The sequence below is a fragment of the Apteryx mantelli genome, unplaced genomic scaffold (genome assembly GCF_036417845.1).
Source record: "Apteryx mantelli isolate bAptMan1 unplaced genomic scaffold, bAptMan1.hap1 HAP1_SCAFFOLD_40, whole genome shotgun sequence".
Lineage (NCBI taxonomy): Eukaryota > Metazoa > Chordata > Aves > Apterygiformes > Apterygidae > Apteryx > Apteryx mantelli.
Window position 1 is genome coordinate 1,242,852 of NW_027118755.1, and position 22,149 is coordinate 1,265,000.

Here is a 22,149-nt window from a genome sequence, read left to right on the forward strand (position 1 = left end):
TTTTGGGTCTCTGTTCTGCACACTTGAGAACATCACCTAGGTGCAGACAAGGGGGTGTTGCACCAACTCACCGCTAGCCCCCCAAGCTCTCAAACCCTTGGGCATGGAGGGGTTGGGGGAGGACCATCTGCTGAGATGTGGGCATCCACAGCATAGGCCCCTACGCTGAGTGGGTCACCCTGGCCTGTCTTGAGTGGAGCCTGCAGCAGAGATTTCACCAGAATGTGAAAGGAGGTCAGTGCAGCTGGTGGAAAGGGGACACCCACCCTTGGTCAGGGGCATGATGCTCTCAGCTCCACTGGCAATGTGATACAACCTGACCTGACTGCGGGCAGACCCAGCATGCTCCCTTGCTGCTGCTGCTGCTGCTGCTTGGGATGCCTCATCTGTGCCAGGGTGTCCTGGGACCCTCCAGGCCAACTTGGCCTGCATGGTCTTGGCTTCCAGAGTGCTCTCAGTTTCCTGAGAGCGTCTTCCTTCAAGGACCTCTCCTAGGCCTGCAGGCATCTTTGTTGTCCTCCTCTGAGTTGAGGTGGGCAGGGGAGGTGGATCAGTTTGGAGTTGGGTTGCCCAGAACTGTCTCCCATGCTGGAGCTGAAGCTGAACTGGGCACGCACACTGCCGTCATGCATACTCAGAGAGTCTGTGCAAGGTTTGGCAAGGGTATGGCTGGCACATGCTGCTGCTTTTGACTTCCATGTCTGGCCGCCTGCTTTTCCAGCCCCCTGAGGGAAGGGGTTCAACATACACCTGGAGCAGTTCTGGACACCCAGGACTTGGGGAGGGGAGCCAGTTCTCCCAAGGACTCTTGTCCCATGTCCCCAGAGCTCTCCAGACTGGCTAATGTTAGGACACGGTAAGGCCAGACCCTGGAGTGGGCTAGTTGCTGGGATGCTCTTGGCTGTCCTGACTTGCTCTTGAAGGAGCTGGAGACTGAGGGTGTGCATTGGCATGAAGTTGTCTCAGAGGAGGCTTTGCATTTCTCTCTGCATTCAGGCAGCTCCGTATGAGCCATGCATTGACAGGGAAGCTGGGGAATCTGGATCTTGGTGAGAAGGTGCTGAGATAAGTTGTTCTCTCCTCCTACTCGTGCACATGCTAAAACAATCTTTGCCAAGCACTCAGGATGTCATGTACCTGGCAGAGCACCAGCTAGCTAGGTACAATCCCAGAGAGCTTGATCAGATAGTCACACTGACCCTGGAGAAATCCATGGGGAGACCTTCTGACTAGAGTCTTATTGAGGGCATTAAAGATCTGCTTTGGAGCTGATCCCCTGGGCTGTCTGGGTTGTCAGTGCAGGATGGACTGTAGCAGAAGACCCACCACATCCTAAAAGTGGGCACCTATGCCTGGGAGGTGAATTGTGCCCAGACTGCATGGCCAAGCTCTTCCCTGGCCACCTGAGGAGTCCAGTGAACCAGCTCAGGTAGAGATACTTCCACTGGGACTTCTGGAGTTAGGTGAACTGTATCCTAGCCTGACACGTAGAGTAGGAAACCAAAGGGGCGAGATCTGCCTGCCCACCCATGGGTTTCCACTGGAGTCCTGGGCTGCCCAGAGCATGACCCTCGAAAGGTGGTGAGAAAGCCCTCCCACCCCCCCACCTTGTTATTTTGGGTTCATTATTGTATTTTTCAGAAATAGGCTTAAAATACAGTGTTACACTACCTCAGGCCCAAAGAGAGGCCCTATGGTACGCCAAAGAGCCCTTTGTTGTGTGTGATGGGGCACTGGGGTGATGGCCAGGAGCTTGCCTGGGGGATGCCCCCTCCTGGCTGGGCTATTCAAGCACGGTCCTGAGCTCCACTCTGCGAGGAGAGCTGACTTGACAGCATGGCGCACAAGGAAGGTGACACTGTGCCAGGGAAACCTGGGGGAGAGCTGCTGAAGCCAGGGACCGTGCAGTGCTGACCTCCCATTTGGATATGCAGTGAGCTTCGTGTTTTGCAAACGGTCCCACACGGGATGCCTGGCCTCCGGAGACCTCGAGGAGGGAGCCTCGTCTCGCAGCTCTGCACGGACACTTCCTTCAAGCCCTGGTGTCAGGCTCATGGAGGGGCCGGGCTGTGGGCAGGACTCCGGTGCCTCCCTGTACTTCTGTGCCAGGCTGCTTGCAAGGGGAAGGGAGCATCAGATGGGTAGTCCCCACCGTGGGCTGGGCACCTGCGCTCCAATCTTTGGAGCTACTGATGTAAAAGCCAGGCAGCATCTGGCCTCGGATAACAGGGCTCAGTCCAGTGCCTCCCCCCACCCCGGGGAGGGATGAAAGCTATTTAAATCCTTCTGTACAAGCCATGCCTGTGGGCATGCTGGAGATGGAGAGGAGAGGAGCATGAGATTGTCATGGGGCTGACGCGGCTGGGGGTGGTGGGTCCATCCTTCCTGGAAGATCAAGTGCTCGCCACTTCATCATCGCTGCCTTCCCCTTCTGAAGCCTGGAGGACAGAAGCGGTAGCGGAAGAAACAGGCAGAGTTTTAAAGGTATTTTTCTCACTCTTTGGCTCCCTCTTATCTGGTCAGGGATTGTACGGGCTTGTGGTGATGGTCGCCATTAAAAGTCAAGCAGTACAAACTCTTTCCAGCTCATGGTGCAGAGCCGGTAAGTTGATAATGCTGTATGTCAGGTGAGGTCCTGGGTAAAGCCTGACTTTTTCTTTTTCTTTTTCTTTTTCTTTTTCTTTTTCTTTTTCTTTTTCTTTTTCTTTTTCTTTTTCTTTTTCTTTTTCTTTTTCTTTTTTTTCTTTTTTCTTTTTTCTTTCTTTTTCTTTTTCTTTTTCTTTCTCTTTCTCTTTCTCTTTCTCTTTTTCTTTTTCTTTTTCTTTTTTCTTTTTTGTTTTTCTTTTCTTTTCCTTTCTTTTTTTCTTTTTTTTCTTTTCTGTTTTTTTTTTTTTTTTTTTTTTTTAAAGGTGAGATGCCTGGGCCAGAGTTTTCTTCAAGAGCAGCCAGGGTTAGAATCTCATTGCTTGCAGTGAGATCCAGATCACCCCTTATGTGTGGTCCATGTAGGAGAGTGGCATGAGGCAACGCAGTGCAGGGAAGCAATTCCTACAGTGCTGGGACAATGATCTCAAACTGCATCTCCTCTAATTTCCAGCACCCCTGCTGTCCATAGACATCCCCCCACATCTGGTGATGTAGGGCTCCTCTTTGACAGCGAAGGGGAGAGGAACTTCTGGAATGTAAGTCACCTCCTTCGAAGGTAAATGACTGACGGGATCAGAGGAATCGCCATGAGAAATGCTTGTTCCCCTCTAGAAGGAGAAGAAGAGACACAGCTCAGGTAGAGACACATAAATGGTGGACATCCAGAATTAGGTGAGATGGACTTCCCCCCCCTCACCCAGAATAAATAGTGTCCCCACCCATGTCCTCTCCAGAAAGCCTCATGAGCAGCTACAGTGGCTGCAGATCCTAGGCAACAGCAAGGTGCTGAAATGTGATATTGCTGGGCCAATAAAAACATTTTAGAGTAGTGCACATCGGTTTTCACAATATTTCCTGCAGAAGATAAAAGGCAGGAATTTATGTCTGATGTAGATGCTGTTTTCTCTGCTGAAAGCCGATCTGATGGTACTGTTAAAATGTTGTTGCTGTTATGCTCTTTTTATGCTGTTATGCATTTCTCCTTTATGTTTGGCTTCATGCATTCTTTCCTCCTGATGGCAATGGGCTGTCATCCCGTGTGTTACAGCACTGTCATGACCTCCTGAGTATGTACTCGGCTAGTGGCTGCCTTGGGGGTGGGGGTGGGGGGTGGGGGGGAGGAGGACTCCTGGGGCTGCTGGTGGCCGGCGCTGTGTTCCAGTTACCCTTCTGCTGGCCCCACTGCATCGACCATTTCTTCTGCCACCTGTCCCCCATCCTCCATCTGGCTTGTGCTGGCAGTGATGTGTTTTGGTTTAACTTCTCGTGCTGTAAATTCAGCATCGCGCAGAGGCAAGAGCAACTGCAGCTCTCAGCCGTCTCAGGGGCTCCTGTGCCCTGAAGGAGGAGGCACGGGCAGCTGCTTGAGGAACAGCAGGTGAATGAGGCTGAGAACTGGTGCAAAACACTTGCCCTGACATAGGCACACTGGCTAGTCTTCTCACATGGCATGCTTATGCACAGCTTTTACTGCAATAGGGAAGAGGCCATTCAGATGTGCTTTCAGCTGACAAAGAAACAGATCCTGGGTGAAAGTCACTGATCTTCTATTAGTCCACCTATAGCTTGCAGAACGGTAAAACTTCTAGGGTTTAATATCCAGGATGTGTGACAACTACACTGATTTCACAGAGACCATGATGATGATGATGACATACCAAAAAGGAAAACAAACAAACAAAAAAACACACACCCCCACACAAAAGGATCTCAGGAAAGTTGTGTGGCAGCTCTTGTCTGCCCATTTTATCCTGTAAGTGCACGGGAACCCTCAACCTCGCAGACCTCAAAAGGGGGCTGTTTTTCTCACAGTGTGCGATCACACTGAAGTCATTGCCTCTGGGTGCAAAAACTGTTGGAAAGGGCTTAAAAGAGGCAGTCTAGAGCAAGTCTAATGCCAATTTATGGTGTTCCTACAGATCTCGACATAACTTCGATGTAATCAACAACAGAAAGGTGACTTTGTCTCCTGCACAGCTAGATGAGATGCATCTGACTTTTCCAGGTGTGGGAATCTGCAGTGTCAGAGCCTACATCCAGGTAAAGGGCCTTAGTCTCCCTTCACGCTCAGTGATCTAGTCCTTGTGGCCACTAGGGTCCCTCTCAGACTAAAGCACCTGCCCTGCCCATGTCCATTTGTAGAGACACAGAATAATGGATACATAAGACAATAAAGTTTCATTTGAAGATGCGGCTCTGCCTTCCTCTTTCGGTTCCTCCTTCACCAGTTCTTAGAGGAGGGAATTGCACTGACTCCATGCAGCTTGCTAGATCCACGGCAGCTGGAGCCATGGCAAAACACACTCTGTCCCCTTTTGCATGTAACAAAATCACATTAATTCTATTGCCCAAGCTGCTACTGCAAGACTCATGTACCATGTGCTGCATGTGGCACAAGAGCTATAACTTGAGATGCTTCTGAGCTGATGGACTTCCAGACGGTGAAGTGTGATGCTCCATCGACATGCTGTCTGGCATCATCACCATTTCCAGCCCAGCTGCAGCTCCGCGTGGTGGCCTCTGGCTCTCCTCTGCCACTGCTGAGCCCTGCCAGGGAGCAGCTGCTCCCAGCAAAGAGACCAGAGTAGGTTTCCCCTTGTGCTAGAGAGGTATGGAGAGGCTTGGCTTACTAACTGTCACTACTTACACGGTGTTTTAAGTAGGATAATGGAGTACTTCCCATGACAGCCATAGATAGTCCTAAAAAGTTAAAAAAAAAAAAAGACTATAGGTATTGGGGGCAACAAAAAATTGTCAGTAAAGGAAGTTTATTGTATTGACTGGAGGCACTGGAAGAAGAGAGATTGGTGGGCCAGTAATAAAAGGTGTTCAGAAAAGAGGAAAGAAGAATGAGGGTGAGAGAAGATCTACCCAACTAGCCTGCTAGATGCAGGCTGTGAGCATAGCCAGGCTACGAGGAGCTTTGGGCAAGGATGCACTACCGGAGTGACAGTCCCAGCGCTGCCCCGGAAAGCTCAGCAGGTTTTGTGCAAATCCTGCTGGATTCAGTTTAAAAAAGTCCCAGATGCTCCAGCAAGAGGGTACAAGACCCCCATTGAGCTCAGGCCTGCAGGACAGGGCTTCCCTTGGCCTTTCCAATGGGGGCATCTCACAGGGGTTGATGGCATTGCACAGAGGTTGACGGCGTCTCACAGAGGTTGACACATGGGGTGGTGTGAGAGGAGCTCTGGCCGCATTGGCTTATCTGTCTCTGTGCCCAGGTGGTTGCACTCCAGAGCTTGGCCACTTTCCACTAAGAATTGGCTTGGAAACCTCAAGCAGAGACTTCCCTTGCAGAGGTCCCCAATGCACAAGGCCTGTCATGAGGCAGTTCTGCATGAGCGTCCCAACACTGCTCACACCAGAGCTTCCTAACAGAGATGAATGGTGTTTTGGACAGAAAGATTCATCCATTACGTCCATGCAAATAACTGTGGGATAGCACACAGCAGTTTTAACACATCTTCCTTCATTCTGCCTGCAGAGAAACCCATTGCAAGGCAGAGGCTGGCCACTCCAGCTCTGACCAGTCACCGACCATCTTTGTTTTCCATTTGTAGGTGGATTTTAGCATGAGGAAAGGCACCTCCTCCCTTCCTAAGGCCTGCAGTGCTCTAAAGGGGGGACAGTGGGAGCTCTCACACAGACACACATCCCCTCCACCTTTGGGATGCAATGCCCACAGCTGCAGCCAGACAGCTATGGCACAGCTGTGGGAGAGCGCTGTCTTGGGAGCAGGGACTGAGATGCACCCCCTGTCTCCGGGGCTGTCCTTTCCCTGCCTCGCCAAAGCTCCCGGGCAGCTCATTGCCAATTCCCCTCCCCATCAAAGAAAGCTTCGTGCCAATTTTGAAATTTGAAATTCAGCATAATTGCTGTGGGACTCCAGAGGGACATCTGGCTAAACAAGTTGCCTTGTCCTTGAATGGTGATAAAAAGGTCCTAAAGCATGTGACTGCATTCTGAAATTCAAAGAATGAATTCCCTTGCCAGAGAAAACAGGAGAGGTGGAAGTTTCCACATGACGTGTGGGGTCCTCGTGACATGGGGAACAGGAAGAACTAGAGATCTGTGTGTGGTTTCAGGGCCATGATCTCATTGCAATTACAGAGACATGGTGGGATAGCTTGCATGACTGGAGTGCTGTCATGGATGGCTATGTGCTTTTTAGGAAAGACAGGCCAGGAAGGTGAGGTGCTGGAGTTGCTCTTTATGTGAGAGAGCAACTGCAATGTATTGAGCTCTGCCTAGAGGCGGATGAAGAGCGAGTTGAGAGCTTATGGGTAAGGATTAAAGGGCGGGCTAGCATGGATGACACTGTCGTGGGTGTTTGTTACAGGCCACCTGATCAGGAAGAAGAAGTTGATGTGGCCTTCTACACACAACCGGAAGTAGCTTCACAATCCCAGGCCCTGGTCCTCATGGGGGACTTCAACCACCCTGATATCTGCTGGAGAGACAACATAGTTAGGCTCAAACAGTCCTGGAGGTTCCTGCAGAGCAGTGAGGATAAGTTCTTGACACAGGTGGTGGAGGAGCCAACAAGGAGAGGTGTGTGCTGCTGGACTTTATCCTAACAAACAAAGAAGGACTGGTGGAAGATGTGAAGGTTGGGGGGCAGCCTTGGCTGCAGTGACCATGAGATGGTGGAGTTCAGGATCCTGCGAGGAGAAAGCAGGGCACTAGGTAGGATCGCAACCCTGGACTTCAGGAGAGCAAACTTTGGCCTCTTCAGGGACCTACTTGGAGGAATGCCATGGGTTAGGGCCCTAGAAGGAAGGGGTGTTCAAGAGAGCTGGTTAATAGTCAAGCATCACTTCCTCTAAGATCAAGAGCGGTGCATCCCTAGGAGTAGGAAGTCAAGCAAAGGAGGCAGGAGACCTGCATGGATGAGCAAGGAGCTCCTGGCAAAACTGAAACAGAAGGAGGAAGTATACAGAAAGTGGAAAGGGGGACAGGCCACTTGGGAGGAATATAGGAACATTGTCTGAGTATGCAGGGATGCGACGAGGAAGGCTAAGGCCCATTTGGAATTAAATCTGGCGAGAGATGTCAAGGAGAACAAGAAGGGCTTCTTCAAATACATCAGCAGCAAGAGGAAGACTAGGGAAAATGTGGGCCCTTTGCTGAATGGGGTGGGTGCCCTGGTGACAAAGGATGCAGAGAAGGCAGAGTTACTGAATGCCTTCTTTGCTTCAGTCTTTACTGCTCAGGCCAGCCCTCAGGAACCCCAGATCCTGGAGGCAAGAGAGAAAGTCTGGAGAAAGGAAGACTTTCCCTTGGTGGAGGAGGAGTGGGTTAGAGATCATTTAAGCAAACTTGACACCCACAAATCCATGGGCCCTGATGGGATGCACCCACGAGTGCTGAGGGAGCTGGCGGATGTCATTGCTAGGCTGCTCTCCACCATCTTTGAAAGGTCATGGAGAACAGGAGAGGTGCCTGAGGACTGGAAGAAAGCCAATGTCACCCCAGTCTTCAAAAAGGGCAAGAAGGAGGACCCAGGCAACTACAGGCCAGTCAGCCTCACCTCCATCCCTGGAAAGGTGATGGAGCAGCTCATCCTGGATGTCATCTCTAAGCATGTGGAGGAAAAGAAGGTGATCAGGAGTAGTCAGCATGGCTTCACCAAAAGGGGAAATCATGCTTAACCAATCTGATAGCCTTCTCTGATGGAATGACTGGCTGGGTAGATGAGGGGAGAGCGGTGGATGTTGTCTGCCTTGACTTCAGCAAGGCTTTTGACACTGTCTCCCATAACATCCTCATAGGGAAGCTCAGGAAGTGTGGGTTAGATGAGTGGACAGTGAGGTGGATTGAGAACTGGCTGAAAGGCAGAGCTCAGAGGGTTGTGATCAGCGGCGCAGAGTCTAGTTGGAGGCCTGTAGCTAGCAGTGTCCCCCAGGGGTCAGGACTGGGTCCAGTCTTGTTCAACTTCTTCATCAATGACCTGGATGAAGGGACAGAGTGCACCCTCAGCAAGTTTGCTGATGATCCAAAACTGGGAGCAGTTCCTGATACACCAGAAGGCTGTGCTGCCATTCAGAGAGACCTGGACAAGCTGGAGAGTTTGGCAGAGAGGAACCTCATGAAGTTCAACAAAGGCAAATGCACCTGGGGAAGAATAGCCCCATGCAGCAGTACAGGTTGGGGGTTGACCTGCTGGAAAGCAGCTCTGCGGAGGAGGACCTGGGAGTGCTCATGGACAACAAGTTAACCATGAGCCAGTAACATGCCCTTGTGGCCAAGGCGGCCAACAGTATCCTGGGGTGAATGAGGAAGAGTGCTGCCAGCAGGTCAAGGGAGGTGATGCTCCTGTTGCGAAAGGGGTGATGCACTTCACTTGTAAGAGGGAAGCAGCACTATGTTTATTGCAGTAAGCAACTTAAGAAAGTTCAGTTGTGAATAAGAATGATTTAACGAGGTTCAATTGGCAAGGTTCATTCAGTTTTTTACTGCATGAAGGACAGGGTCAGATGCATGAACGATGGAATACCCTCCCGTTGAGTCACGAGGTTCAGACTGGACCCCCTTGCTTTCTAAACTCCTTCGCAGAGGAGCCTAGGTGCGGCTGGATCCAGTCCTAGTCCCAGACTTGGTCAACGGTTTATGTCTAAAGGGGTGAGTGTGAAGGGAACCCTCCCGTTGAGTCACGAGGTTCAGACTGGATCCCCTTGCTTTCTAAACTCCTTCAGAGAGGAGCCTAGGTGCGGCTGAATCCAGTCTTAGTCTCAGACTTGGTCAACTGTTTATGTCTAAGGAATTACGTGCACAATTAGTCAGAGCTATAACTCAGGAAAGTTTTGCGAAGTTTGCAAAAGTTCAGCATGCTATTAATCACTTACCAAGGATCTGTCACAGGTAAGGAATCTCTCTCAACCTTGAGGAGTAACCTTGAGAGGCATTCCTGCTCAAGAGGAGGTTCTGCAGTGCAGCCCGCTGCCGTGCAGGAGAGCTCAATGGGCTCTGGGCTGCCCCCTATTTATGGGAGGGAGATGATTGACTCATAGGCACATTTGCATACTAGGTGGGCCTTAGTTGGCGCGTGCTCTACTTGCCCCTACATATGTGCTGTTTACAGGGAGGTCAGGTTGAGGGGGAGAGAGCACATCAGTGGTGGCGGGGGGCGGAGGAGCACACCATCACACCGTGCTAAGTTGAGGTCAATGATATTCACTGCTCTCTCTTTATCCCCGAATATTATCACAGATGGCAACCAGGTCGGTCAGGGAAGACTGAGACAAAGAAGGCATTGAGTTCCTCAGTCTTAGCCTTGTCCATTTTCACTAGCTCACCCATCCCTTTCAGCGCCGGTCCCACATTTTCCTTGTTCAGCCTTTTACCACTAACGTAGAGGTAGAAACGCTTCTTGTTGCCCTCGACATCCCTTGCAAGCCTCAACACCAGCTGAGCGGCTCCATTCCTACATGCCTGGGCAACGTTTCTAAATTCTTCCTTTGTAGCCTGACCCTGCTTCCACCTATATACTGTTTTTTTGTTTGTTTTGGTTTGGTTTTGGTTTTTTTTTTGTCATTGGAGTTCAGTCATGGGTTCCCTGTTTTGCCCACCTGGTCTCCTGATGCTTCTGCTTGTCTTCCTGAGTACTGGGATGGACTGTTCTTGTGCTTGGAGGAGGTTGTCCTGGAGGACTTGGCAGCTTCCCTGAACCCCTTTGCCCTTCAGAGCTGCCTCCCATGGGATCCCACCTATCAGTTTCCTGAATAAGGTACCATCTGCTCACTTGCAATCTGCTACTCCCTTTCCTCACTCCCCTCAGGATCTTGGACACCACTGTTTCATGGTCACTACACCAAAGTCCTCCACTGTAGCCTTGATCCTCAGCAGCCTCTCTGCAACACCACACATCCAAGCCCATGGCAAGCAGCAAACTTCCCTAGTTAGCAGGTCAGCTTGCAGATGGGGTCTCTGTCTCCAGTAGGAGGGAGTTTTCCACTTGCTGCTTCTTCTTGGTGTGGATGTGTGCTTCAGGCTCAGCTGGCTCTGATGCTTCCTCAGAAAGAGCTCCCAGCCCCTATTCTGCTTCCAGAGCACCAAACTTATTCTGCAGTTGCAGACTTGCAGGTGGAGGAGGAGCTGTCCTCCTGGTGCCAGAAGTCACAAGCTTTCAGCCTTCCCCATCTTGGGAATCTCCATTTGCCACCCCGCTGAGCACAGCCTCTGGCTTCCCCTCCTGCTCCACAGCTGAGAGTTCAGGCTCTTGTCTCGGAAAGGTCTTGGAGAAGACCTTTCAGTCACTTTTGCATCTTCCCTGAAGCTGTAAAGGCTGCTCATCTCCTTCCATAACACAGCTTGGCGACATAGCTCCTCAACCAGCACACACTTCCTGCAGGCAAGGACACTGCTTCCACCTGCCCTGGCACTGGGGACAGGCGCCAGCACTCCTGAAGCCCCAAACCTCTGATATATGGAGTAATTGCTCCAGTCAGTGCTCACCACTGCTGAGCAGCCCCTTGCTTTCTTCAGGAAGGTCTCTGGCCCATTTCTGCATGCCCTTCTGCACAAACTGCTGCATCTGTTTGCTGCACTCGGGAAGGGAAGTGGGTTAGTACTGAGGGACAATGTCAGAGAAGGAGGAAGTCATGTCAGGAGAAAAGCACAACGGACACATCGGTCACTGGGACATGCGGAAATAACCTTTCAGAGCTAATACAGACACTGGCTCCAAAGGAAACATCTCACTCAGCATTTACCAGAGCACAGGGTCACCCTCACCCATTTCTCTGCAAGCCTCACCTGGCAGGAGGCTCCTTTTCCTTGCATTTCTGCCCCGTCACTTCCTCCAGCTTGGCCCCAGCAAATCTGCTTGGAAAAATCTCTCATGCCCAAGGAGATGCTTGGCAGGAGGATTTCCTGCAGGGATGAAGCAAGAGGATTCTTCAGACCAGCATCTTTGTGACAGATTCAGCAAGAATGACCTGCAGCTGTGCTCGGTTACATGATAACCACATCTGAGGCAGGAAACTGCATTCACTTTGCATCCTGTTTTCCAGGTCCTAGGCCCTTTCTCATACTGCATCTTGTCCAACTCTGAATTTCTGCAATGTTATCCCCTACAGTACTTTTTCCCTTGCTGTTTATCTAGTCTGTGTGCTGAAAAGAGGGGCTGGTTGGGAGATGTCAGTGCCCTGGAAGAGTTTCTGTTTGGGGAATAATTTCACAGGAAGAGAAGAGATTCTTGGATCTCTCCAGTGGTCTCATACACACACATTTGCTGTTATGGCACCTTCCACTCAAAGGCATTATTTTTGAGATGGTTATGAGTACTTAAGAAAGAAGGGTCAGAATTCCCAACTTTCTCAAAGAAATGACATTTGGCAAATGTCTGAGGTCTTTTCACCATCATCTCTAGGAATTTTTCTATTCAAATTGAAACAGAGCTATGCAAACCCATCCAGTGCATACAACTCCAGGCAGAATTTGATATTCAGAGTGCTGCTATACCCCGTTGCACAAATTCATAAAATGAAAGAGCAGTCTGCAACGGACACCAGGTAGCGGAGTCCAGCAGCAAGCTACAGCCCAGAGGTCTCAACTGCAATTTGGAGTGTCAGGGTGTCCCGCGATCTTGCTCCATAACCAGTCACTCGAGATGCCACAAAGGGGAAATAGAGACATAAGAGGTGCAGCCTACTATCCCAGACATCACATTTTAAACTTGGCTCTCATCACTTAGCAGTAAGGACAAAAAAAATGCATAGAAACCTCTGTCAGGAGTCAGCAGTTACATTACCTTTTCTGTTCAGGCACTCATCGATCTTTTGTCCAAATTTCTTTTCTTGTTGAGGCTTTATAAAGAAAGTCACAGATTTTCTGACTGGGTTTCTAGGTGGTGTCTCAGGCTCTAACCTGAGAACAAGAAGACAGAGTCTGAATAAAGGGCACCATCTTCCCTCTGCAGTTTGCAGGAGTAATTGGACACAGTGACATTTTACAGCTTGTGGAAATTCTACTGTTTATGAAAGCTTCCATAAAAAAAGGCTTGAAAAAGTTTATTTGGAAGTTTCCACTGTTTTCACAAGCAGAACATGCAGCATCCTCAAGGATTACATCAGGAAACCAAGTTACACATTAAACAACGTCAGCACCTGCAGAGGCAGAAGAGTTTTCATCAGCCTGTCCCAGTTCTCTGCCATCCTTCCTGTGAGGAAGTTTTTTTGCAACACAAATCCTCCTCGCTGCCGTTTAAGGCCATCTCTCATCTCTCACTCATAGTGTCCATGGAGAATGGACCAGTCTTTTTTCTTTGCCAAAATCACTTTTTGCCAGCTTGTCGAGATCATTCTGAATTCTGGTCTTGCCCTCCAGCTCATTTTCAGACTCTTCCACATTAGTGTCAGTACATATGTGAAACATCAGCTCCATCCCTTAGGCCATTAATGGAATTATTCAGCATTACCAGACTCCAGACCGAGCTCTGCAGAATCTACTCAACACAGAAATCCATTTTGTCTCCTTCTGTGCAACTTTGACAGAGGAAGGAGGCCTTTAGGAGGCATTTTATTTATTGGAGCCTCACAAAAGACATGGAAATGTCAAAACCTGATGACTTGTAGGACGTGACCTTTGGTCTACCTTCTGAGAGAGGCTTTCCTTGTACATTACAGCACAAAGGAGACATCAGCAATTCTCACATTCTGATTTTTATTTTTTGCTATCTCACCCAAAAGAAAGAGAAGCAAGTGGAACTTTACAGAGGATGAGAGCTTCAGTCCTTTATACTTAAATCAGCTCTGTCTAATTCGAGGGAGGGTAGGCTGGGAATGTAAAACACAGTGATTCTTCCACATTACACCATGGAAAGACACACAGAGTCCAAAATAAGGAAGAGCAAATGCAGAATTAAGGGGGAACCATTTGCTTGAATACTTATTTTCAAAAAGAACTCCGCAGGTAGACAAGGCCTGGCAACACAGCGCTAACAAACACAAGCTGAGAAGCTGGTATCTTAGTCAGCTGAGTGCTACAGAGGAAAACATACTCACATTGGAAACATGACACCATTGCAAGAACGGATCTGAAAAAAAAAGTGTGGGTTTTTTTCGTTTTTTTTTTTCCATTTGATATGACTGAATTTCTTGTCTCTGGGCTCTGTGGCAGTGAGAGAGACGTGTGAGATGATTCCAAAGAAATTATCTCATTGCTCACAAAGTCAGCAAAGCTTTCTACTGCTAAAAGATGAAGGTGCCTCTCTGAAATCTTCTCCAAAATTCCCTTCACACTAGGCCCTTCTTACTAAGTATAGAAACTGCATAGCAAATAATTCAGAATGATTAATAGCACTGTCAGGGTGTCCCGAGATCTTGCTCCCTAATGCCCTGGCTCTGGGGGCAGCTCCACCCCACTGCTCTCACCCAGCCCAGGCTGGCAGGAAGGAGGTTGCAGGGGAAAGTGTTGCCTCTCTGGTCCCCTTTATGCTTCCTTCAGGAAAAAGGTCAGTTTTTCTCCTCTCCTACTCCTTTTTTCTCCTCCTTGCTTTTCTTCCTCGTCTTATATCTCCTTCTCTCGTCCCTTCCGCTTCATCCTTCTCTCATGCAGTCTCTCCTCCCTTTCCTTCCTTATTCTCCTTATATCCCCCTCCCTCCTTTCTCATCTCTCTCTACGATCTCCTCCACTCGCCCCTTGCAGCATCCCAGCTATGTGCCTGCTGCTCACCTGTCAACTGCTGAGGCAGAAGTGACCTCAAAACCATCTCCTTGGCCACTTGCCTCCTGCTACCCTGTCAACTGCTGAGACAAAGGTGACCTTCCAGCTGCCCAGCCAGAAGCGACCTCACAATCCACTTCCAAACTACGTGCCTGCTGCCGACCCATCAGCTGCTGAGACAGGAGTGACCTCAAAATAAGTCCCCCCCCCATCTGACTTCTGCCACCTATCACTTGGTGAGACAGAAGTGACATCACAATAAGCTCCCCAGCCATCTGCCTGCTGACTGGCCCACCAGCTGCTCAGAGAGAAGTGACTTCACAATCACCTTCTCAGCCATGTGCCTGCAGCTTGCCCGTCAGCTGCTGAGGCAGAACCTGAACATATGCTCCCAAGCCACCTTGTATCCGCTGGTCTAATACAGGATGTTAACATAGTGACCTTGCCTTCAGGTTTCCAACCACATAGGCATGCCTCTGGCCTATCAGCTGCTGAGAAATGAATGATGTCATGCTCACTTTCCAAGCCATGTGCCTGCTGTTGGCCTATCAGCTGTTCAGATACAAGCACCTTCCCAACCACCTTCCCAGCTGTCTGTCTGCTTCTGGCTTCCAGCTGCAGAGACAGAACTGACCTCAGAAGGAGCCCCCCCAGCCACGTGCCTGCTGCTGGCCTAGCACCTGCTTAGAAAGAGGTGACCTCACAATAGATGCCACAGCCATTTGCCACTGCCGGCCTATCAGATGATGGGACAGAAGTGAGCTCAAAGTAAACTTCCTAGGCATGGTCACCTTCTGGCCTATAAGGTGCTGAAAGAGAAGTGACCTCACAATGAGCTCTCAAGCCATGGGCCTTCTGCTAGCCTATCAGCTGCTCAGATAGGAAAGACCTCACAATCAGTTACCCATCTGTGCACCTGCTGCTGGCATATCAGCTCTGAGGCAGAAGTGACCTCACCAGAAGCTCCCAAATCACGCGCCTTTTGCTGGCCCATCTGCTGTTCAGGCACAAGCGACCTCACAGGGACCTTCACAGCAATGTGTCAGGTGAGGGCCAGTCAGCTGCTGACAAAGAATTGACGTGGTAATGTTGATTTTCTGGCATAGCTTTCATCAGCAGTGGTGACCTCACAACGCCTCAGTCTGCAGACTCAGGTTCCACACATCTGCCATATGGCAACCTGTATCGTCCTCTCGCCTAAGGTGAAGTTGTCTTCTCTATTGGGTGGCACCTCTGACTAAGCCCACGAAGCCTGCACACCTGCTTGCAGACTGCTGGCACAGCAGCCCTGAGACAAAAGCGAGCTCCCAGTCAGCACCCCATAAGATTGCTCTTGGCACAACAGTTGCTGAGACAGCAGAGGCCTCATTATGAACAGCCCGGCCAGACGGCTGTTACTGCTTGCATCTCCTTCTACCCCAAAGCTGGTCTAGCTGCCGAACAGCTTTGCTGACTGATGTTGTGACCTCGCAATGGTCATAGCACAACAAAACATCCATTAGGTACAATTTAGTACCCCAAAAGAGGATTCTCTTTTGTCTACGTATTACCTAGAACAACCCTATGAAACTTAGGAATTGGAGAAAGGCCTGGAAATAATTACTGGTAACACTTTCTAAGAGGATGATTTCATGGGAGGAATGATTATGAAACTGAACACTACAAAGCAAGACCTTCAGGTCTGGGTCAGACTGGGAATCCTTCCAACAGCCAGAAGTTTAATCCCTTCCCAAACATGGAATGAACTTAGCTAATCTTTTGTGCATGGGGGTGAGCAAGCATTATCCTATTTTATGCACTGACTGTTTGAGAGAGATGGAAGGACTTAGGCAAGGGCATCTAAAGTGGTGGCACCAACAGAGCCAGTATTTAGGAACTGTTCATCCAGGGCTATGAGAAGCATTATAGCAAAGACAAGTGGTAGGACTGGTCTTTCACCATCCTTCAAGGCACTGAAAAGCAAACCAGCTAAAACTTAGGGAGTCGTTTTGGAAACATCCTTCATGCAGATTAAAGGGTCACAGGTCTCAGGCGATGTAAGAGGAACCAAGCAAAGACAACAGCCAGGATGCTGAGAGACATCCAGTGACATCCTCTCTCCAAGCTGCTTGGAAATGCAATTTTCAGAGCAAACAGAACATTTGGAAGGGCACCTGGTGAGACCACAAGCAACCTGATAAAAGTCTGCCCAAGAGCAGGGCTTGGAGGAACTGTGGTGTGTACAGAAGCTCAGGAAGTGCTCTGAAATGGATTTCAAAGACACCAAATGGGCAAAATTTCCTGCATGCAAACAAACAAAACAAACAAATAAATTAATTAATTAAAAAAAAAAAAAAGAGGAAGAAGCCCCCCAGACTGAGATAGTCTGATGGAGTCCTGCAAAGTCTGCTTCTCAACCCCTCTTTTACTAATCACTCTGTCTTATGATCCTCCTGGCCCATGGGGCTTTAGGACATGGACAGGTGGTGAAGAATCCATGCATGTTGTTGTGTTTTGGCTATGATGTTTATTTGTGCATGCCTGCAGGCACAGGTGTGCATGCGTGTGTACGCCTGCCTTCATGTGAGATCACATCTGGCTTCATGTGCGTATTGGTGCCCACAAATGAGTTGGAGAGTTTGTGCATATGCCGAGTGCAGGCATGTGTATCTGGCTGGCAGGTATATCTGAGTGTGTGCACGCCAGTACACATGCTTGCACTCATAGACACAGCTCTGTACATGCATGGGGGGGGGCGGGGAGAGGAATGTGCATGCCTGTACACACAGTGTGGAGGGCTTGCATGTGTTTGAGCAAATGCATGCACCTCCATGTGCATGAGTCTGTGCACATTCATGCACTCAAACCTGCATACATGTCTGCATGTGTGTACCCATTTCTTGTGGGGGTATCAGTGTTTGTGCAATTGTGTGCATGTGTATGTGATAGCATGTCTTCACATGAGTGTCTGTGTGCGCGCAGTTGTGAGCACAATCACACATTTCCTTGTCTGTGTTTGTATGTGTGGGGGTGTGTACGTCTGTGTGAATGCAGCAGGGTGTGTCAACAGCAGTGACAAATCTCTCGCACTCTATGTCTTTGACCCCACAGCCTCGCCCCTCTCCAGCCCCTGTACACCCAGGTTCCCATTTGCATCCACAACCATCAGCTCAGGACAAGTTTCCTCTTACCTGTGCACTCACTCTTCAGATGACAACTCCAGGCTCTGCCTTTTCTGCACATTGCTGCTGTGGACACTGGCCACACTCCTTTCTCCTGATGCCATCTATAGAAATGGGAGTCCCACGCATCAGAGGGTTGACTTTCAGCAAAGGAAGAGAGACCCTCATACAGCAATACAGCAGAGGCGTGAGGCTGTTCCCCAAAACACAGCCTGCAGAGCTGACTCCTGGCAGGGACACTGCAGTCACAGTGGGAGAACCAGGAGAGCCACCTCATCTCTGGCCGCTAGGGAATGTCAGAGCCTGGCCAGGGGTTCACTGCTCTTCCCAGAATCACAGAATCACTGAGATTGGAAGGGACCTCTGGAGATCATCTAGTCCAACCCCCCTGCTCAAGCAGGGTCACCTAGAGCACATTGCATAGGATTGCATCCAGGCGGCTTTTGAATATCTCCAGAGAAGGAGACTCCACCACCTCTCTGGGCAACCTGTTCCAGTGCTCTGTCACCCTCACAGTGAAAAAGTTTTTCCTCATGTTCAGATGGAACTGTCTGTGTTTCAGTTTGTGCCCGTTGCCTCGCGTCCTGTCGCTCGGCACCACTGAAAAGAGTCTGGTCCCATCCTCTCGACGCCCTCCCTTCAGATACTTGTACACGTTGATAAGATCTCCTCTCAGCCTTCTCTTCTCCAAGCTAAACAGGCCAAGCTCTCTCAGCCTTTCCTCATAAGAGAGATGCTCCAGTCCCCTAATCATCTTTGTGGCCCTTCGCTGGACTTGCTCCAGTAGTGCCACATCCCTCTTGTACTGGGGAGCCCAGAACTGGACTCAGTACTCCAGATGTGGCCTCAGCAGGGCTGAGTAGAGGGGGAGAATCACCTCCCTCGACCTGCTGGCAACACTCTTCCTCATGCACCCCAGCATACCATTGGCCTTCTTGGCCACAAGGGCACATTGCTGCCTCATGCTTAACTTGGTGTCCACCAGCACTCCCAGGTCCTTCTCCACAGAACTGCTTTCCAGCAGGTCAACCCCCAACCTGTCCTGCTGCATGGGGTTATTCCTCCCTAGGGGCAGGACCCTGCACTTGCCTTTCTTGAATTTCATGAGGTTCCTCTCTGCCCACCTCTCCAGCCTGTCCAAGTCTCTTTGAATGGCAGCACAGCCCTCTGGTGTATCGGCCACTCCTCCCAGTTTTGTATCGTCAGCAAACTTGCTGAGGGTGCACTCTGTGCCTTCATCCAGGTCATTGATGAAGAAGTTGAACAAGACTGGACCCAGTACTGACCCCTGGGGGACACCGCTAGCTACAGGCCTCCAACTAGACTCTGTGCCACTGATCACAACTCTCTGAGCTCTGCCATTCAGCCAGTTCTCAATCCACCTCACTGTCCACTCATCTAACCCACACTTCCTGAGCTTCCCTATGAGGATGTTATGGGAGACAGTGTCAAAAGCCTTGCTGAAGTCTAGGTAGACAACATCCACTGCTCTCCCCTCATCCACCCAGCCAGTCATTCCATCATAGAAGGCTATCAGATTGGTTAGGCATGATTTCCCCTTTTGGTGAAGCCATGCTGACTACTCCTGATCACCTTCTTGTCCTCCACATGCTTGGAGATGGCCTCCAGGATGAGCTGCTCCATCACCTTTGCAGGGATGGAGGTGAGGCTGACTGGCCTGTAGTTCCCTGGCTCCTCCTTCTTGCCCTTTTTGAAGACTGGGGTGACATTGTCTTTCTTCCAGTCCTCAGGCACCTCTCCTGTCCTCCATGACCTTTCAAAGATGATGGAGAGTGGCTTAGCAATGACATCTGCCAGCTCCCTCAGCACTCGTGGGTGCATCCCATCAGGACCCATGGATTTGTGGGTGTCAAGTTTGCTTAAATGATCTCTAACCCACTCCTCCTCCACCAAGGGAAAGTCTTCCTTCCTCCAGACTTTCTCTCTTGCCTCCAGGATCTGGGGTTCCTGAGGGCTGGCCTGAGCAGTAAAGACTGAAGCAAAGAAGGCATTCAGTAACTCTGCCTTCTCTGCATCCTTCGTCACCAGGGCACCCACCCCATTCAGCAAAGGGCCCACATTTTCCCTAGTCTTCCTCTTGCTACTGATGTATTTGAAGAAGCCCTTCTTGTTGTCCTTGACATCCCTTGCCAGAGTTAATTCCCAACGGGCCTTAGCCTTCCTCAGCACATCCCTGCATACTCTGACAACGTTCCTATAATCCTCCCAAGTGGCCTATCCCCCTTTCCACTTTCTGTATACTTCCTTCTTCTGTTTCAGTTTTGCCAGGAGCTCCTTGCTCATCCATGCAGGTCTCCTGCCTCCTTTGCTTGACTTCCTACTCATAGGGATGCACTGCTCTTGAGCCTGGAGGAAGTGATGTTTGAATATTAACCAGCTCTCTTGAACACTCCTTCCTTCTAGGGCCCTCACCCATGGGATTCCTCCAAGTAGGTCCCTGAAGAGGCCAAAATTTGCTCTCCTGAAGTCCAGGGTTGCGATCCTACTTGGTGCCCTGCTGCCTCCTCGCAGGATCCTGAACTCCACCATCTCATGGTCACTGCAGCCAAGGCAGCCCCCGACCTTCACATCTTCCACCAGTCCTTCTTTGTTTGTTAGTACGAGGTCCAGCAACACATCTCTCCTTGTTGGCTCCTCCACCACCTGTGTCAAGAAGTGGTCACCAATGCTCTGCAGGAACCTCCGGGACCATTTGAGCCTAGCTGTGTTGTCTTTCCAGCAGATATCAGGGTGGTTGAAGTCCCCCATGAGAACCAGGGCCTTGGATTGTGAGGCTACTTCCAGCTGTCTGTAGAAGGCCTCATCAACTTCCTCTTCCTGATCAGGTGGCCTGTAGTAAACACCCACAACAGGGTCACCCATGCTAGCCTGCCCTTTAATCCTCATCCATAAGCTCTTGACTCGCTCTTCATCGACCCCTAGGCACAGCTCAATACATTGCAGTTGCTCTCTCACATAAAGAGCAACTCCAGCACCTCGCTTTCCTGGCCTGTCTTTCCCAAAAAGCACGTAGCCATCCATGACAGCACTCCAGTCATGCGAGCTATCCTACCATGTCTCTGTAATGGCAATGAGATCATGGCCCTGCAACCACACACAGATCTCTAGTTCTTCCTGTTTGTTCCCCATGCTGCGTGCATTGGTGTACAGGCATTTCAGAGAGGTGATCGAGCACGCATGTTTCCCAAGAGGGATACAAGAGGATCCTCCATAGCCACATCCCATACACACTTCCTTGGCTGCATTCTCCTGCTGGAGGCATCCCAACTTGAGCAGTCTTTTGCCAACTACCCTGGCACTATAACTCTCCCCTTCCCCCATCTTTCCTAGTTTAAAGCCCTCCTTACCAGGTTGGCCAACCTGTTGGCAAAGACCCGCGTGCCCCGCCTCGTGAGGTGGATCCCATCTCTCGCCATCAGTTGTCGATCTTCAAACAGGGTCCCATGGTCGTAGAAACCAAAACCCTGTTGCCAACACCAGTGGCACAGCCAGTTGTTAACTTGGAAAGTCCATCTCCTCCTCCTCTCATCCATCCCCCTCACTGGCAGGATTGAGGAGAAGATGACCTGGGCTCCCAGACCCTTGAGCACCATCCCCAGAGCTCTGACATCCTGCTTGATGGTCTCCAGTTTGCCCTTGGTGTCATTGGCGCCCACATGGAAGAGCAGTAGTGGGTAATAGTCTGAAGCATGGACGAGCCTTGGCAGTCTTTCCATGACATCTCTCACACGAACCCCCGGCAGGCCACAAACCTCTCTAGACATGAGGTCAGGTCAGCAGATAGATGCCTCCGTCCCCTGCAGCAGGGAGTCCCCCACAACAATCACCCGCCACTTCTTCTGGGCGTTCCAGCAGGGCACAGGGTGTGTTGTCCCAGGTACTTCCCTTGCAGCTATTCCCATCTCCTCCTCATCCTGGAGGGCACTAAACCTGTTCTTCAGCTGCAAGTCTTCGGGAGGAGTAGGAGCCTTTCTCCTCCCACGAGCAGTGACCAGTTTCCAGCCTTCTTCTATGGTGTTATGATGTACCGTTTCACATGGCACAGAGCCCTCTGGCAACTCCACTGCTGTGGGGGGTTGGGACTCCCAAAGCTGCACAGTCTCCAAGAATACCCTGTCTATCTCTTGCTCCGCTTCTCAGATGCTGCGCAGCCTACTGACTTCCTCCTGTAACCCCCTTACCTGACAACACAGCTCATCAACAGCAGTACACCTCCTGCAGGAGAGCTGACTGCCAGCCCAGGCCTCCCGGAGAGGCCCCAAGCACTCCCTGCAGCCTGAGGCCTGTAGAGCTGCATCTACTGTCAGAGGGTCGGTCTGGGTCACAGCCTCTGACACAGCAACTCCAACAGTCACTGGGGAACGTGCTGTGTGGTGTGTCCCAACCATACTTGAGGAAGCATACACCACAGGGAACAGAAACGAAGGTCCCTTTGCGTGCCCTGCTGCGCAAACTGCTGCATCTGGGAGCTGCGCTCTGGGAGCTGCACTCTAGGCCTGACTGTTATATAGGCCTCTCCCTAGCACTGGCTAAGAGGGTGCTTGACCCACCCTAATCAAGGGCCACTGGGATCAAAGGCCCCAACTCCCTCTGGCCAGGGGCAACCAAGAGAGCTCGTTAGCAGCAGCCACTCCTAGCTAGAGCTTTTCCCACGAGT

The 22,149-nt window shown here is 50.5% G+C and overlaps 1 protein-coding gene across 1 annotated transcript in view; it reads right to left on the reverse strand.

Moving 5' to 3' along the window:
• LOC136996504 (SUN domain-containing protein 3-like) overlaps nucleotides 1-22,149 on the reverse strand; it is a 512,910-nt gene that overhangs the window by 379,787 nt on the left and 110,974 nt on the right. The window lies entirely within an intron of this gene.